The 19,435-nt window shown below is 42.9% G+C and overlaps 1 long non-coding RNA gene across 1 annotated transcript in view; it reads left to right on the top strand.

Annotated features, from left to right (window-relative positions):
* The first annotated feature begins 4,690 nt into the window (after window positions 1–4,690).
* LOC148149995 (uncharacterized) overlaps window positions 4,691–19,435 on the top strand; it is a 76,945-nt gene continuing 62,200 nt past the window's right edge. The window contains exon 1 of the long non-coding RNA XR_015757261.1: window positions 4,691–4,748. This is a non-coding gene — a long non-coding RNA (uncharacterized LOC148149995). The remainder of the gene's footprint in view (window positions 4,749–19,435) is intronic.

Here is a 19,435-nt window from a genome sequence, read left to right as displayed (position 1 = left end):
TATTTCCCTCCCCACCCCTTTCCGCCTTCCGCAAAGACCGTTCCCTCCGTGACTACCTGGTCAGGTCCACGCCCCCCCTAAACCCACCCTCCCATCCTCGCACCTTCCCCTGCCACCGCAGGAATTGCAAAACCTGCGCCCACACCTCCTCCTTCACCTCTATCCAAGGCCCTAAAGGAGCCTTCCACATCCATCAACGTTTTACCTGCACATCCACTAATATCATTTATTTTATCCGTTGCTCCAGATATGGCATTGAGGGTGAGTTGGAGGTATGGCATTGAGGGTGAGTTGGAGGTTTGGATTAGGAGTTGGCTGGCTGGAAGAAGACAGAGGGTAGTAGTTGATGGCAAAGGTTCATCTTGGAGTGCCGTCACTAGCGATGTTCCGCAAGGATCTGTTTTGGGACCATTGCTGTTTGTCATTTTTATAAATGACCTGGAGGAGGGGTTAGAAGGTTGGGTGAGCAAGTTTGCGGATGATACGAAAGTCGGAGGAGTTGTTGACAGTGAGGAAGGATGTGGCAGGTTACAGCGGGATATAGATAAGCTGCAGAACTGGGCAGAAAGGTGGCAAATGGAGTTCAATGTAGCTAAGTGTGAGGTGATTCACTTTGGTAAGAGTAACAAAAAGATGGGGTACTGGGCTAATGGTCGGATACTTGGTAGTGTGGATGATCAGACGGATCTTGGTGTCCATGTACACAGATCTTTGAAAATTGCCACCCAGGTAAATAGTGCGGTGAAGAAGGCATATGGCGTACTGGCTTTTATTGGTAGAGGAATTGAGTTCCGGAGCCCTGAGGTCATGTTGCAGTTGTATAAGACTCTGGTACGGCCACATCTGGAGTATTGTGTGCAGTTTTGGTCGCCATACTATAGGAAGGATGTGGAGGCACTGGAACGGATGCAGAGGAGGTTTACCAGGATGTTGCCTGGTAGGGTAGGAAGGTCGTATGAGGAAAGGCTGAGGCACTTGGGGTTGTTTTCATTGGAGAAAAGAAGGTTTAGGGGTGACTTGATAGAGGTGTACAAGATGATTAGGGGTTTAGATAGGGTCGACAGTGAGAATCTTTTTCCACGTATGGAGTCAGCTATTACAAGGGGGCATAGCTTTAAATTAAGGGAGGTAGGTATAGGACAGATGTTAGGGGTAGGTTCTTTACTCAGCGAGTCGTGAGTTCATGGAATGCCCTGCCAGGAGCAATGGTGGACTCTCCCTCATTATGGGCATTTAAGCGGGCATTGGATAGGCATATGGAGGATAGTGGGCTAGTGTAGGTTAGGTGGGCTTGGATCAGCGCAACATCGAGGGCCGAAGGGCCTGTACGATGCTGTATTCTTCTATGTTCTATGTTCTATGTAGATGCAGTCTCCTCTACATTGGGGAGACTGGATGCCTCCTAGCAGAGCGCTTTAGGGAACATCTCCGGGACACCCGCACCAATCAACCACACCGCCCTGTGGCCCAACAGTTTAACTCCCCCTCCCACTCTGCTGAGGACATGGAGGTCCTGGGCCTCCTTCACCGCCGCTCCCTCACCACCAGACACCTGGAGGAAGAACGCCTCATCTTCCACCTCGGAACACTTCAACCCCAGGGCATCAATGTGGACTTCAACAGTTTCCTCATTTCCCCTTCCCCCACCTCACCCTAGTTCCAAACTTCCAGCTCAGCACTGTCCCCATGACTTGTCCTTCCTGCCTATCTTCTTTTCCACCTATCCACTCCATCCTCCTCCCTGACCTATCACCTTCATCCCCTCCCCCACTCATCTGTAGTACTCTATGCTACTTTCTCCCCACCCCCACCCTCCTCGAGCTTATCTCTCCACGCTTCAGGCTCTCTGCCTTTATTCCTGATGAAGGGCTTTTGCCCAAAACGTCAATTTTACTGATCCTCCAATACTGCCTGAACTGCTGTGCTCTTCCAGCACCACTCATCCAGAATCTGGTTTCCAGCATCTGCAGTCATTGTTTTTACCTAAGTTGTTCATAGTGTCCAGGGATGTGCAGGCTAGGTGGATTAGCCATAGAAAATGCAAGATTGTAGAGATAGGGAAAGGGGCTGGTCTGGGTGAAATGCTGTTTGATAGGTTGGTGCAGACTTGATGGGCTCAATGGCCTCTTTCCTCACTGTAGGGATTATAAGAGTCTAATGATGACCATCATTCTTGAAAAAGCCCATCTGGTTCACTGATGTCCTTACCTGATCTGCCCAACATATGACCCCAAACTCACAGCATTGTGGTTGACTGCCCTCTGGGAAATTAGGGATGAACAATAAATACTGGCTTAGCTGGTGATTTCCACATCCTGCAAGTAAATTTTGAAAATGCTCAGTGTTGGTTATTTCAACAATCAGAGCTTTGGCTCTGAGAAAGGAAATGTCCTGGAGTTTTGCACGCAATAAAAATGTAACCATTTTGGAGTCTTGAAATTGTTTGGTGATTAACATGAGAACATTTCTTCATGGTCTGGAGAAACAAACCAACAATATTCGACACAAACCTGGCAGCAGTTTACAATTACAACATTTAAAAGGCATCTCAATGGGTAGATGAATAAAAAGGGTTCAGAGGGATATGGGCCAAATGCTGGCAAATGGGACTAGGTCAGATTGGGATGTCTCATCAGCGTGGATGAATTGTACCAAAGGGTCTGTTTCTGTGCTGTATGACTCCATGACTCAGTGAAAGCATCAACCAGGAATTCGCTGAGTGAAGCCAAGTATTTTCTACTCAAACTTTCCCCTTTAGGCTATTGTAAATACTACGTTTAATGCCTAATGCCTTCTTAAGAACGTGAGATGGCACACACATTCCAAATTTCTGCAGGACCATGCATTGCAGTCCTGTTTAAATAAATTGTCATTTTCCTCACATTACAGTAACAGGCATTTAACTCTGAACTTGCCAATCACAACCCCACTTTCAGGTGTAATAGAGTGCAGGTAAACTTGTGCATATTTTAAATGAGTAAAAGCCAAAAGGAGTGCATAGCCAAGGTGAATCAGAAACTGGGCACGTGGGAGTGATGCACCAGCTTCATTGTAAATAACTTGGCCGTTAGGTATGAAGCACTCTTAATGTTGCCTAATATGTCACAGATCTGACTTATAACCTACCTTTACGTCTTGCACTCACCCAAACCATTTTCACTTTAACTGGAGACAGAAAATGAACTATGTCTGGAGGGAAGCAATGTGCAAACCTCTAGATATCCTCCAGTATCCACATTTCCCTCATCCTGATTGCCACCTTTCTAGATGCACCACAGGACAGATTTTGTGGTCCTTAAACAACACCAAGGAAGGAGATGGTGAAAAAAAAGCTGCTCAGCTTTGAAAGCTCTCTGGGACCTCACAGCATATACAGATGCAGAAATAGCCACAGAGCTGGGAGAAAAAGTATTGGATGTAATTTAATTGGGTGGCACGGTGGCTCAGTGGTTAGCACTGGTGCCTCACAGCATCAGGGACAGAGGTTCGATTCCAGCCTCAGGCTACTGTCTGTGTGGAGTTTGCACATTCTCCTCGTGTCTGTGTGGGTTTTCTCCAGGTGCTCCGGTTTCCTCACACAGTCCAGAGATGTGCCAGTCAGGTGAATTGGCCATGCTAAATTGCCTGTAGTGTGAGGTGCACTAGTCAGAGGGCAATGGAACTGTGTAGATTACTCTTCGGAGGGTCAGTGTGGACTTGTTGGGCCGAAGGGTCTGGAGGGAATCTAATCTAACCTTAAAAATAATACTAAGGAAGAGCAAGATTAGGGGCAAAAATTGTCTTCATATAAGGACCAAATTTTAAACAGTCATTAATTTGATGGGGTCAGTTTTGATGCTGAGGCCCTGGATTCCAACATTAACTTTGCTTTTCTTTCTACAGATGCTGCCACATCTGTTGAGATTCTCCAGCACTTTCTACTTTTCTTTCAGATGTCCACCATCTGCAGTTCTTTGTTTTTATTGGATGGATTTGATGGGCATTCTCTGATTCAGGAAGCTTGAATCTGCAATGTTAGCAGCGGAAGTTCAGACCCACCAATGTACCTTCTCAGGACATTTAGGAATAACCAATAAATGCTTCTTTTACCAGCAACATCAACATCCAAAAACTGAAGAACAAACAGCAGGGATTTTGACTACAGTATTTGATCGGGGCCATGAATAAAATGTGAGTATGGCAGAGAGAAGAAGGTGAGCGAAATTCAATTTGTTTCCACTGTTCTCCTCCTCTGTCCATAACAGAGGTAGTTTTGAATTTATTTTCTTCTATTTTTCTTTTCCCTTTTAAAAATCGGCAGTGGTATATATCCCAAACTTTATTTGTGAAGGAGAGTTCTGGAGAAAAGTCATACCACACTTGAAACATTAACTCTATTTCTTCAGCATTCTCTGTGTTTGTTCCTGTTTGTGAAGTCCGATTTTAAAATGGCTTACTGCAAATTATTTAGGACTTTAAAAAAAGGATTTATTGCTGTATTCAAAACCATAACTGGGACAATGATTTGCAACAATTGTCCACACGCAGGCACACACAGAGACATGAGAAAAGAGAGAAGTTATACATTACAAAATACTTAAAGTCAAATGTTTTGGAATTACGTCAATTAAAGATTACAATAGGTCAATGTCCAGTGGTGCTTCTTTCAGTGAACTCTGCATATTGGTCACGTTCACAAGGACTCAGATGCAGTCGAATTGCTGGTGATGGTGCAGTAATTGTAAACTGGGGATTGGTTCACTTCACAAGTAAAATACAGTATTCTTTCCAGAAATTAGACTCTTGAGTGAGATTAAGATCAAAGGCAGCTATTAGCTAAGCATGGATCTACTGTCTGTTTTCTCTTTTTGTGTTACAAGCAGATTGAGAAAGAAGTCATAAACTGTAGATGATTGAAATAAACCACCAGTTTCAGTCAAGTGACTCCAACTTCTAGCTTAGCCATTCAATCAAATCGGGTGGTTTTTGATGTCCTAGCTGAAACATATCATGTTTTATGACAGATATCTACAGACTTATTAGCCATTTCATATGTAATGTGCTTCAATGGTTTCCTTTGGTCAGAACTCGCTGAGATAGATGTCTCGCCCACTATATATTTTATGTTGGCATAGTTGGAATTGTCATACAAATGATATGACATTCCAGAGTAGTCATGAGTTAGCATTTGTCCTGGTAGTTGCCAGAAACTTCTTGAAGCAGCCTACCTGCCCATTCTTTGTTCGACAGCAGACATCTTTTTTTTAATCTAGCAAGAGTCAATCCTTTTCAAAATAATTATATAAGATAATGTTAACTTTAAAGAAAACAATTCAGGACATGTCTGTCCTCTGGGCAATACATATTGATTAATTCATGAGATGTATAAAACATGTGCTGGTATATTCTTTCCTTAACATACATCCGCTCAACTAACAATTAGATTGCTCTCACGTTACAGTAAAACTGAAAGAATATGAATTATGATCTTTGAGTTGGCTTCTGACACATCCTGCTTCCACCAAAGCACTAACAAAATGAAACGTAAGCAATTTCTTGACTGTTTAATGTGTTCTGTTGGATAAATTACTATGAATTAATAAGATTGACATTCTCTAAAGTTTTACATAAACTTTGATTTATGTTTCTACTGCTGGCCACCATTTTCTGTGCAAAAGTTATTTATTAACTTTTCAGCCCATTAAGGTTCATGACCTCCACTCTCTACAAAATGTTCGACAACCACGTCACACATTGCATCAGCATTGCTCCCATCCTAACAACCTCAATATTCTTAAATCAACACAATATGAACTTGAATGGTGTCAGGGCCTTTAAAGGTGAAAACAACCTGATCGAATTCTTTAAAGACTATTTCCTGAACTTTAGGGTGGGTCATGGGGAGGACAAAATGGCAGATCAAAGACCTGACCCATGATTGCACAAACCTGAACAGAACTGTAGAATTTCTGGATCAGTGGTGCTCGAAGAGCACAGCAGTTCAGGCAGCATCCAACGAACAGCGAAATCGACGTTTCGGGTAAAAGCCATTCATCAGGAATAAAGGCAGTGAGCCTGAGGCGTGGAGAGATAAGCTAGGGGAGGGTGGGGGTGGGGAGAGAGTAGCATAGAGTACAATGGGTGAGTGGGGGAGGAGATGAAGGTGATAGGTCAGGGAGGAGAGGGTGGAGTGGATAGGTGGAAAAGGAGCTAGGCAGGTCGGACAAGTCCGGACAAGTCATGGGGACAGTGCTGAGCTGGAAGTTTGAAACTAGGATGAGGTGGGGAAAGGGGAAATGAGGAAGCTGTTGAAGTCCACATTGATGCGCTGGGGTTGAAGTGTTCCGAGGCGGAAGATGAGGCGTTCTTCCTCCAGGCGTCTGGTGGTGAGGGAACAGCGGTGAAGGAGGCCCAGGACCTCCATGCCCTTGGCAGAGTGGGAGGGGGAGTTGAAGTGTTGGGCCACGGGGCGGTGTGGTTGATTGGTGTGGGTGTCTCGGAGATGTTCCCTAAAACGCTCTGCTAGGAGGCGCCCAGTCTCCACAATGTAGAGGAGACCGCATCGGGAGCAACGGATACAATAAATCATATTAGTGGATGTGCAGGTAAAACTTTGATGGATGTGGAAGGCTCCTTTAGGGCCTTGGATAGAGGTGAGGGAGGAGGTGTGGGCACAGGTTTTACAGTTCCTGTGGTGGCAGGGGAAAGTGCCAGGATGGGAGGGTTGGTCGTAGGGGGGCGTGGACCTGACCAGGTAGTCACAGAGGGAACGGTCTTTGCGGAAGGCGGAAAGGGGTGGGGAGGGAAATATATCCCTGGTGGTGCTGGCCTGGTTCTATCTGATTCATGTACTTACTGCTTCACCAAAGTCTCAAGTGATTGAACAGTACAGAGAATGTTCAAAGTTGTCCGTGTATTCTTAGCATGAATACTGCAAAGAGTATGGGCATTGACAACATTCAGTAGTAGTACTGAAGATAGATGCTCCAGAACTAGCTGCCATTTGCTCTTCTTGTACATAGAGTCATAAAGTAATAGAGATGTATAGCATGGAAACAGAGCCTTCAGTCCAACTCATCCATGCCAACCAGATATCTTAAACTAATCAAGCTCCATTTGCCAACACTTGGCCCAAATCCTTCTAAACCCTTTCTATTCATAACCTTATTCAAATGCCTTTTACATGTTTCAAATGTACCAGTCTCCACCACTTCCTCTGGCAGCTCATTCCATATACGCACCATAAACTCTGAGAAAATGTTGCCCCATAGGTCCCTTTTAAATCTTTCCCCTCTCACCCTAAACCTCCGCCCTCTAGTTCTGGACTCCCCTACCCTGGGAAAAGATTTTGTCTATTTAGCCTATCCATGCCTGTCATGATTTGATAAACCTCAATAAAGTTACTTCTCAGCCTCTGATGCATCTTTAAAACACTCGCATCTACTAAACATGTAGAAAATCACTCAGGTACACCCAAAAAGCAAGATAATCCAATCAGACCATCTACCACACCATCAGACTACAGTCAATAATCAGCAAAGTGATGGGGGCAGCCTTCAACAGTGCTATATAATGATAGTGACTCAATACTAAACTGCTCTTTGACAATCATTTTGGGTTCTCCCTGAGTATTTTAAATTCTGACTCCATTACAGCCTTGTTCAAATATGGATAAAGGAACTGAACTTAAGGTAGGGCTGAAAGTGACTGCCCATGATACCAAGGCATCATTTCACCAAGTGTGGCATCAAGAAGTCCTCGTAAAACTGAGATCAATGGGAATCATGGAGAAACTTTCCAATAATTGGAATCATACCTGGCACAAAGGAAGATGGATGTAATTGTTGGAGGGCAATTGTCTTCATCCTAAGATATCAATGCAGGAGTTCCTCTTGATAATGTCTTAGAATTAATCATCTTTAGCAGCTCCCACCATCATAATGTCAGAGCGGAGATGTTCTCTGATCATCGCCCAATGTTCAGTACAGTCATAACTCCTCAAATATGGAAGCAATCTGTGTCAATATGAGCCTTCAACATTCATTCTCTCTCATCACCATCACCACAGTGCCAGCAGTATGAACCTTCCACAAGATGCACAGCGTAAACTCACCAAGATTCTTTAGACAGCACCTTCCAAACCCCTGATCTCTATCAATGAGAAGAGCGAGCTCAGGATATGCATAGGAACACCATTAACTCCAAGCCTGTCTTCAAGCCACAAATTATCCTGACTTGGAGATTGATAGCCTTCTGCAGTGAAGAATTTCACAGATTCATTGCAATCTGAAAGAAGAAATATCTCTTTACCTCTGTGTTAAATGGGTGAACTCTTATCCTGACATTATGCCCTCTGATCCTAAGAGCCTCCCTCACATCTTCCTTCTCGAAAAAGAACAACCTCTCCACATCTATTCTGTCAAGCTCTCCATGAATCTTGTACTTTCAATGAGTCAACTTTCATTCTTCTAAACTACAATGAGTATAGGCTCAACCTACTCAACCACAGCTCATGGGACAATCCCTTTATACCCAGGATCAGCTTAGTGAACCTTCTCTGAACTGCCTCCGATCAGAATATCTTCCCTTAGGTAAGTGGAACAAAACTGTTTGCAGTATTCAAACTTGCCTTCTCTATATTTTTTATCCATTCATGAGATGAGGGCAATGCTGCCTGGGCCAGCATTTATTGCTGATTCCAAATTGCCTAAGGTAGCTAAGAGTCAACCACATTGCTGTGGTTCTGGAGTCATGTGTAAGCCAGGTGAGCTGAAAATGTGTTGCTGGAAAAGCGCAGCAGGTCAGGCAGCATCCAAGGAACAGGAGAATCGATATTTCGGGCATAAGCCCTTCTTCAGGAAAGAAGGGCTTATGCCCGAAACGTCGATTCTCCTGTTCCTTGGATGCTGCCTGACCTGCTGCGCTTTTCCAGCAACACATTTTCAGCTCTGATTTCCAGCATCTGCAGTCCTCACTTTCTCCACTTAAGCCAGATGAGGGCAGGATAGCAGTTTTCCTTCTCTAAAGGGCATTTTAATTAAACAGGTGGATTGTTCCTGACAATCTTAATTCCAGATTGTTTTGTTGACTTCAATTTCCACCATCTTCCAGAACAAGATTTGAACCTGTGTCCCCAGACCATTACTTGGGTCACTGAATTAATGGGTCTAGTCATAATATCACTAGGCCATCACCATCACTTTATGATTTATGCATTAGGACCCCAAATTCATCAGTACTGTAGCTTTCTGCAGTCTTTCTCTATTTAAATAATATTTAGCTCCTCTATTGTTCCAGTCAAAATGGAGAACCTCACAAAATGGACAGCAAGATTTTCTTTAAATATATAAAAAAGAGAGTAGCAAAACTGAACATGGGCCCCTCACAGAACAAGGCAGGGGGAATAATAATGGACGATCAGGAAATGCCAGAAGGGTTGAATAAATGCTTCAGTCTTCACTATAAAATACACTAATAACATTCCAATGTTACTAAATGATCGAGGGGCTTAAAGAGGAGAGGAAATGACAATAACTATCACTGAGCAAAAGTGCTAGGGAAACTAATGGAGCTGAATACCAATAAGGCACATGAACTTGATGGGATACATCCTAAGTTATGAAAGGAAGTAGCTACAGAGATAATGGATGAATTAATATGAATCTTGCATGAATCTTTCAATTCCGGGAAAGTCGCAGAGGATGAGAAAACTGACAATTTAACGCTATTATTTAAAAGAAAGGAAGTACACAAAAACAACAGTTAACTACAGGCCATTTAACTTAACATCTGTCATTGTCAATGTTAGAATCTATTATAAAGGATGTAATAGCAGAACATTTAGAAACATATAATACGTGCTGAAAATGTGTTGCTGGAAAAGCGCAGCAGGTCAGGCAGCATCCAGGGAACAGAAGAATCGACGTTTCGGGCATAAGCCCTTCTTCAGGAATTCCTGAAGAAGGGCTTATGCCCGAAACGTCGATTCTCCTGTTCCCTGGATGCTGCCTGACCTGCTGCACTTTTCCAGCAACACATTTTCAGCTCTGATCTCCAGCATCTGCAGACCTCACTTTCTCCTCAAACATATAATACGACCTAACAGAGTCCGCAAAGAAAGGAGTAGCATATGGATATAATACACTTGGATTTTCAGAAGGCATTTAATAAGATACAACACATTAAGCAATTTAATAAGATAAGAGCCCATGGTTTTTGAGGTAATATACTTATATGGATTGTGGATTAGCTAAATTGTAGAAGACACAGAGTTGAGATAAGGAAGGGTCACTTTTTTTAGCCACTCGTGAGACATGGGCATCACTGGCTGGCCAGCATTTATTGTCTGGTCCTGGCTGCTATTGAACTGAGCAGCTTGCTAGGTCATTTCAGAAAGCAGTTGAAAGTCAACCATGTTGCTGTGGATCTGGAGTCACATGTAAATCAGACCAGCTCAGAATGGCAGATTTACTTTCCTGAAGGACATTAGTGAGCCAGATGGATTTTTTCCTGACAACCAGCAATGGTTTCCACTGTCATGTGTAGATTCTTAATCTCAGATTTTTTTCACTGAATTCCAATTTCACAATCTATCATGGTCGGATATGGGCCTGGGTCCCCAGTTTCTGGATTAATAGTCTTAAAAAATACCACTAGGCCATTGCCTCCCCAACTTTCAGTTTGGCAACAAGTAACTAGTGGAGTGCCACAGCTACTGTTTACAATTACCAATAATTATCACAATTATTAATGACTTAGATGAGGAAATTGAATGTACAGTAGCCAGGTTTGTAGATAACTCAAAAGTATGTGAGAAGGCAATGGTCTACAAAGAGTCTGCAGAGGATTATAGATAGGTTAAGTGAGTGGAGAAAAACTTAAGAGGTGGAATTTAATGTAGGAAAATAATGAGAAACATACCATAAGAGTTAGGAGCAGAAGAAGACCCATCAGGTCTGCTTCACTATTCACTGAGATTGTGGCTGATCTCATAACCCCCATCGACAAAACTACTTCAGCCAGAGGATAGTGAATATTTGGAATTCTTTTCTTTAACATTTCCAAATATTTATTTCTGTATTTCTACAAACACAAATGCTGCTTCTCAAATCCAGATTTGTTTTAAAATATAAATAGTTACTGCAGGCAATGGTCTGTGGTAATGATGCTTCACCACAGAACCATCTCTAACCATGATTAGGAAATGATTCTTAGAGTGAATACATTTTCCATGAACCTTCCTGCATTTCGAATTGGTTGGACCTTCACGGACACAAGGCCTGGGATACATGAGCCATTAACTCAGCTCTCCTCTATTAGTTGGCACAACATGATAAAAACATATGTGGAATTTTTTACTGCAGAGGCTATACAGGTTGGGTTGTTAAGTATATTAAGGGTTGGGATAGACTGATTTCTGATCAGTAAGAGAGTAAAGGGTTGTCAGGAAAAGGCAAGAAAGTGAAGTTGAAGATTATCAGATCAACAATGATCTCATTGAATGGTGAAATAGATTTGATGACCCAAATGGCCTAGTTTGACCAAATGGCTAACAGGTCTCTGGGTTCAGATGAATTTCATCCTAGGCTCTTAAAGGAAGTTGTTAATGAAGTCATAGATGCATTGGTGTTGATTTTCCAAAATTGACTAAATTCTGAAAAGGTGCTATCAGACTGGAATGTAGCAAATATAACACCTCCATTTAAGAAGGGTGGGAGGCAGAAAACATGAAGTTATAGGGAGGTTAGCTTGATGTCTGTTGTAGGGAAGACATTCAAATTGATCATTACAGAGATTATGTCTATCCAAATGGACAAACTCAAGGTATTCAGGAAGAGTCAGCATAATTCAAGTTAGGCATTCTTGCAAGGTAGACATCCTTGCCTCCCTTGAAGACGTTCTCCTCCTCTCTCCTCAAGAATCTCAATGAGTCTCTCTCTCTCTCACTGCAACTCCCAGGTACTCTTTGCTACCTTTGCCCCAGCCTCACCCCTCTCCCGTTTATCTCTCCACCCTGGAGGCTCCCTACCTTCAGTCCTAATGAAGGGCTTTAGCCCATAACATTGATTTTCCTGCTCCTCGGATGCTGCCTGACCTGTTGTGCTTTTCCAGTACCACTCTAATCTAGACTCTGATTTCCAGCATCTGCAGTCCTCACTTTTGCCTCCATTCTGGGTCCTCAGCTTGGCATAATTTATAACAATCATTTATATGAGGGGAGTGAGGGCATGGTAGTTCAATTCACCGATGACACGAAGATAAAAACAATATCAAAGAACTGCTGAGGGTTGAAATCAGAAACATAAACAGAGATTGCTATGAAAATTCAGCAGGTCTGACCGCATCTGCGGAGAAGAAAACAGAGTCAACATTTTGGGTCCAGTGATTGTAGCTAGGAAAAGATTTGTATATATGTTGAAGAAGGGTGGTTAGAGGGGAGGAGTGAACAATAGGTGGAGATGGAGCCCAGAGAGGAAGAACAATAGTTGGGCAGACAAAGGACTGAGTAAAGGTCAGCCTAAGAGAATCGATAGCTGCTAATGGGGACCATCAGTGGCTGAGTTAGTTGTGGTAGCAACTGATGTGATGACAAGGACTCAAGTGTAAGGGTTCAGGTAAGGACATGGGAGCAGGTGCTGAGGCTCAGAAATTATTGAACTCAATATTGAGCTCCAGAAAGTTGCAGGGTCCCCAAGCGGAAAATGACATGCAGTTCTTTCAGCTTGTGCTGAGCTTCACTGGAGCATTGCAGCAGCCCTAAGACAGAGATGTTGGCAAAGGAACACGGTGGTGTGTTGAACAGGTAGGCAACTGGAAGCTCATTTTTGTGAAAAGAACATAGGTGTCCTGCAAAGCAGTTGCCCAGTCTGCGCTTTATTTCCCCAGTGTACAGTAGAACACAAAGTGAGCACCAAATACAGTAGACTACATTGACTACATTGAGGGAAGTGAAGGTAAAACACTTTGATGTGTCTGGGGGCCTTGGATAGTTGAGGTGAAGGAAGTAAACGGACAGGAATTACACCTTCTGCAATTCCATGGCAAGGTGCCATAGGGGTGTGGGGCCATGTTTGGAGTGAGGGAACAGTGGACTGGGTTGTCTCAGAGGGAACGATCTCTGCGGAATACTAACAAGGAAAGGGACGGGAATATGTATCTGGTGTTGGCATCCCAATGGAGGTGGTGAAATTTCAGCTAATGATACTTTGGAAGTGAATGCTGGTGGAGTAGCTTGTGAGGGTTAGCGGACCCTATTGTAGGAGGGAAGAGAAGGGGTAAAGCTGACGTGCTGAAGGTATGGGAGCTGAGGGCCCTGTCAACCATGGTGGTTAAGAATTCACAGTTGAGGAAGGAAGTGGATATTTCAGAGGTCACTTGTCAAAGTTAGCACCATCGAAACAGAGGCGATGCAAATGGAGGATGTGGGAGAATGGAATAGAGGAAGCAGAATTTATAGTCAAAGTAACTGTGGGAGTTGATGGGTTTGTAGTAAATATTGGTGGTCAGCTTATCTTCAGGTATGGAAACAAAGATGCCGGGGAAAGGAAGGGAGGAGTCAGAGGTAGACCAGATGAAGGTGAAAGCAGGGTGGAAATCGGAAGCAAAACAGATAAACTTTTCCAGTTCCGATTGAGAGAGGGAAGCAACACTGTCAATATCATTAATATACCAGAGAGTCTTGGAAGGGTCTCAAGCAAGATTGGAACAAGTAATGTTCCATGTACTCCACAAAGAGAGAGATATAACTGGGACCATTGCGGATACCCATCACCACAGCTTTGGTCTGGAAATCTGCCAGACCTGCTGAGTTTCTGTCTCTGTTTCTGTGATATTAGATTAGATTAGATTAGATTAGATTACTTACAGTGTGGAAACAGGCCCTTCGGCCCAACAAGTCCACACCGCCCCGCCGAAGCACAACCCACCCATACCCCTACATTTACTGATTAGATTACTTAGATTAGATATGTTGTGAAATAAATGTAAACAAGTTGCAGACAAATATAAATAGTTTGAGAAAGTTGGCAAAAATCTGTCAGATGGAGTTTAGAGGTGGAAAAATGTGAAGTTGTTCACTTTGGCCGGAAGAATATAAAATCAGTGTATTGCTTAAAAGGGGAACGGCTGCAAAATTCTAACGTGCAGAGGGATATAGGTGATTTGGTGCTAGTGTCACGAAAAGTTTGTCCAGCATGTAATCAAGCAGGCTAATGGGATGCTATTCTTGATAACAAGAGGATTGAACATAAAAGTAAGATTGTAATGTTTCAGTTATACATGGCATTGGTGAGACCACTTTTCAAATACTGTGCATAGTCTTGGTCTCCTTATTAAAGGAAGGATGTATATAAATTGGAGACGGTTCAAAGCAGGTTTACTAGATTGGCAATGGAAAGAGTGAATTGTTTTATGATAGGTTGGGCAGGCTGGACTTGTTTCCACTGGAGTTTTCAAGGATGAGCAGTGACTTGTTTGGTGTAGGGTAATTAGTGAGGTACAACAATTGCTGGTGTAGCCAATGAAGTCATATCCCACTAATGAGGGAATTTTAAAAAAGATGTCTAACACACATAAAAGTCATTAATTGTGCAAAACCAAACTATGCAGCATTGGTCAGCTTTCAAACTATTTCTGCTGGGTTTAAAGTGAGTACTTTAGTTCCATGTTATCACATATGCATTGGGAGGAGTTCTTCTGGTATTTCTGGTGAAATTGGAGAAGTTTGCTCTTTCAGAACATGTAATTTTGTTACAATTGCAACAGAGGATTGTTTTACAAATGCATTTATGAAGATGTTACCACTTTACAAACTGAGGAGCTGTTTGTAAACTACAAATATAACAGATTTCAGTCAAGTCAATGTTGCTGTAAATTTGAGTCCAAATGTTTTAGTGATAAATGACATTTGAAATTTGATGATTGCCTACTGTAGCAAAATTAAAAGCATACTACATTTCAAAGTGTGGTTTGAAGATGTTTTTCTGAGAATCAGTTTTGACAGAAGTTAAATAATAACCACATACCACAGGGCGTACAAATTTGTGTTAATATTTAACTAGGCACTTGGAGTGTAAATAATTCTGTCAGCCTTACCACAATGTGGACTTTATTCTTCACGCTATCACAAAAGAAAAGCCTGCATTTTATGGTTCTGTTTTGCATAGGTACAACATTTGGCAAAGCATTTTAGATATGTTTATCCACCAGATTAGATAACATATGTTTAAATCTACTATATACCACTACGTGCAATTAGTGAAATGAGTCATTTCTATTTCTAGTGATTTAACTTTGCAGGACAATTCTTATCATGACAAGAAAACTTTACTCAGCATGCAAGTGAAATGCATAGCTGGAGTTTTAATTGTGTTTCAATATGAAAACAAGTGACAGAGGAAACACAGCAGATTACAAAAATTACAAACACTGATTAGACAGTTTCCCAACCCCCTTTATGGTTGGCAACTTTCTGATGACCAATGGCAAGGTGTTTGTGCTTAATGATTTCTCCAACAAAATGTGTTCACTTAAAATACATAAGCCTCCCCCAGAATCACCACAGTAGGTTTTCCTGCTAATGAAAAAGTATCACACTATCAGCCAACACAATGCATCTATTAGCAAGACAATTCAATCTGTTTGCAGAACAGCACTTCATCTACTTGGTAGCGAACACGTGTTAATTATTCTTGTTAGTAAGGTGTAAAATAATCATTATCACCTAACAACTAAGTTTAAACTCCTGCAGTTTCGTTTTTCCCCTTTGTGGGAAAGCTGTCCATGCTTTGTGACAGAAATCGTATCCTTTTAATGTTTATATAATGTATGGCTAATTGTAAGGTGCTCTGTGTTGATTAATTGTTTCAGGAGATTTTCTCGGGAGTTCTTATACTTCTGTTTGAGTGAATGCCATGCTCACTAGTTTAGCATGCCAATGCCCAAAGGATATATAATTGACTGACTGTTTATAATGGGGAAATACATTAAGCTAAAGCAATTCCCTAATATCTTAGGGTTTCTGGTGCTTTGGCTTTGCTCCTGGGTCAGTGGTGCTGGAAGAACACAGCAGTTCAGGCAGCATCCAAGGAGCTTCGAAATCGACGTTTCGGGCAAAAGCCCTTCATCAGGAATAAAGGCTTTATTCCTGATGAAGGGCTTTTGCCCGAAACGTCGATTTCGAAGCTCCTTGGATGCTGCCTGAACTGCTGTGCTCTTCCAGCACCACTAATCCAGAATCTGGTTTCCAGCATCTGCAGTCATTGTTTTTACCTCTTTGCTCCTGGGTCATGCAATGAAAAGAAGTGAAATGCCTGTATTTGCAGAACACCTTTTTCTGAGTCTCCTAATTAAACATACATAATTCCTCTTAATTTTCATACATACAAGATGATTAGGGGTTTAGATAGGGTCGACAGTGAGAATCTTTTTCCACGTATGGAGTCAGCTATTACAAGGGGGCATAGCTTTAAATTAAGGGGGGGTAGGTATAGGACAGATGTTAGGGGTAGGTTCTTTACTCAGCGAGTCGTGAGTTCATGGAATGCCCTGCCAGTAGCAGTGGTGGACTCTCCCTCATTATGGGCATTTAAGCGGGCATTGGACAGGCATATGGAGGATAGTGGGCTAGTGTAGGTTAGGTGGACTTGGATCGGCGCAACATCGAGGGCCGAAGGGCCGGTACTGCGCTGTATTCTTCTATATGTTCTATGTTCATTCCCAGTGCAGGGATTAGTCTGTATGAAGGTCTGTACACACCCAGTGGAAAGAAAGGAACTGTCTTGATATCGTTGTCTCCTGCCCCTAAATTCAATGATACTGTTTGTTCAGGGTTGAAAGTTCCTGCCGTGCTCTTCATGTGACAGGCCAAATCTTGGCTTGTGATCTTCAGGCACATGGAACAGGCCATCCCACGAAGTAATGGGCGGCACAGTGGTTAGGACTGCTGCCTCACAGCGCCAGAGACCCGGGTTCAATTCCTGCCTCAGATGATTGTCTATGTGGAGTTTGCACATTCTCTGTGTGGGTTTCCTCCCACAGTCCAAACATATGCAGGTTAGGTGAATTGGCCATGCTAAATTGCCAGTAGTGTTAGGTGTAAGGGAATGAGTCTGGGTGGGTTGCGGCTCGGTGTGGACTTGTTGGGCTGGAGGACCTGTTTCCACACTGTAATTAATCTAATGGGACCAGAGTTCAGGACTTTCTTTTCTTTCCTTCTCTGCTACTGCTCCACTTCGAAATTAAGCCATTTGGAGTCAAAGCATGATGCAACCAAGATTGTCACAATTCTGAATGATTTGTGCCAAATGCTTTCCAGCCATTCATGTCAATTCTGCTATTCTTCAAGGTGAATTTCAGAGTGTTTATGTAGCATGTTGTTTACCAACCCCAGAATGCTTGCGGTTTGGAGTTGAGAAGGGGGGGAGATACTTTCCAACCATTTGGACACAGTGTCCTGTTGAACACAGTTGGTTTTGCAGGATTTTTTGCCTTAATGGTTATAGAACTGGCTTCAAAACAAATACTAGCATTTGTTTGACAGTCTTCCCATTTAATCCAAATAAGTAATGCAACAGAACAATATGTTGGCTATTAGTTTTGGGAATATCCTGCATTAATATAGCATTATTCACAAAGTCAGAACTGCCCAAGATACTAAATAACTTTTGAAGTCACCAGAGTAATCATTCAGGTAACAATATGGAAACTGTGTTGCTGCTCTTTGAGAGTTCAGGCCACTTTACAGACCTTGAGTACCTGTAAAATAGAGAATGTGGCAGTCAATTTGTGCACAGCAAAGACTCATACACAACAGTGAGAAAACAACCACAGAATCCCTACAGTGTGGAAACAGGCCCTTTGGCACAACAAATCCACACCAACCCTCTGAAGAATGACCCACCCCCCTACATTTACTCCTGACTAACACACCTGATCTACACATTCCTGAAACATTCTGGGCAATTTAGCATGGCCAATTCACCTAATTTGCACATCTTCAGATTGTGGGAGGAAACCAGAGCACCCAGAAGAAACCCATGCAGAGGGAGAATGTGCAAACTCCGCACAGACAGTTACCTGAGGCTGGAATAGAACCCAGGTCCCTGCTGCTGTGAGCCACTATGCCATCTTAAGAAATGAGAGTTCGTCCAGGATTTGAACTCGGGACCTCTTGCATAGATCCACCATTGAACGGCCAAAGCGAGCACTAAACCCTAGACCAACGAGCCCCAGATAATCTGTTTAATTGAATTGAATTAGCTTTCAGCGTTAAAATTTCAGGTTGAGTGACCCTTCCTCGAAACTGTAAAGTTTACAAGTTGCGACTTATGGCACCATCTTAGGTACAAAGTACCTAGGTATAGATTCTTCAGTACAATTCCTATTTTTAAAAAAATTAAAAAATAAAGAAATAAAAAGTGCAGTATGACAGATCATAGGAATAAATTAGAAAATAGAGAAGTAAAAAGTTCAGAACAATAGGCCTTCCATTCCAGTCCACACTAGCACCTACCCTCCTGTCTGCACCAGGCCTTAATTCAGGTGCCAGGCTTCACCTCGGGGCTGAAGGTCCACACTGAGGCCACGTCAGGCCAAGAGATCACCATAGACCTCGAGAGACCATCGTGCTGGGCTAAGAGACCGTCAGGAGCCGCTGAGAGACCACCAAACCGAGCAGCTGATGAGAGACCACCACACTAAACTGCCAAGAGACCACCACACCAGGTTGGGAGATCGCCTGGCCAGGTTGAGTGACTGCCATGCAGGGCTGAAAGACTGCCCACACCAGGCTGAGAGACCACTGGGCTATGCCGAGAGGATGCCTCGCCGGGTCCTTGCTGAGGCTGAGGGTCTGAGTCCATGGGGAGGCAGGAGTTCAGGCAGGATACCACTGAGAAGAAAGAAGATAGAAAGATAGCCACAAAGAGAAGAAATTAGAAAAAAAGAAAAAGAAATGGACAGAGCAAACGAACTTCAGCTGAAGCGTCCTACTCTGCCACCATCTTGGAATTTTAGTGGTGCTACTTGAGAGTTAATTGTTGATCAAGGCAGAAAGAAGGACTCCCCTGCTTTGCTTCGAAACAGTGCCTTGGAATCTATTAATCCACCTCAGAAGGCGTCGACAAAAAGTCACATTCAAAAACAGAAATTGAGAGAGAAATTCAATAGCTCTGGCACATCTGTGGAGAGAAAGCAGAGTTAATGTTTTGAGTCCAGCAACCTTTCTGCAGAAGTTCTTCAGTTAGCATTTTGTGTCCAGTGACCCTTCTTCAGAACATCTGATGAAAGATCACTGGACTTCCTGATGAAGGGCTTTTGCCCGAAACGTCGATTTTCCTGCTCCTCGGATGCTGCCTGAACTGCTGTGCTTTTCCAGCACCACTCTAATCTAGACTCAAAACATTAACGCTATTTTCTCTCCACAAATGGTGCCAGACCTATTGAATTCCTGTTTTTG

Source organism: Chiloscyllium plagiosum, unplaced genomic scaffold, assembly GCF_037043375.1.
Source record: "Chiloscyllium plagiosum isolate Xiang-an unplaced genomic scaffold, Cpla_swu_hap1 HiC_scaffold_5, whole genome shotgun sequence".
Taxonomy (NCBI): domain Eukaryota; kingdom Metazoa; phylum Chordata; class Chondrichthyes; order Orectolobiformes; family Hemiscylliidae; genus Chiloscyllium; species Chiloscyllium plagiosum.
The sequence above is the reverse complement of the archived record's forward strand: the minus strand, read 5'-3'. Positions and strand labels throughout refer to the sequence as shown.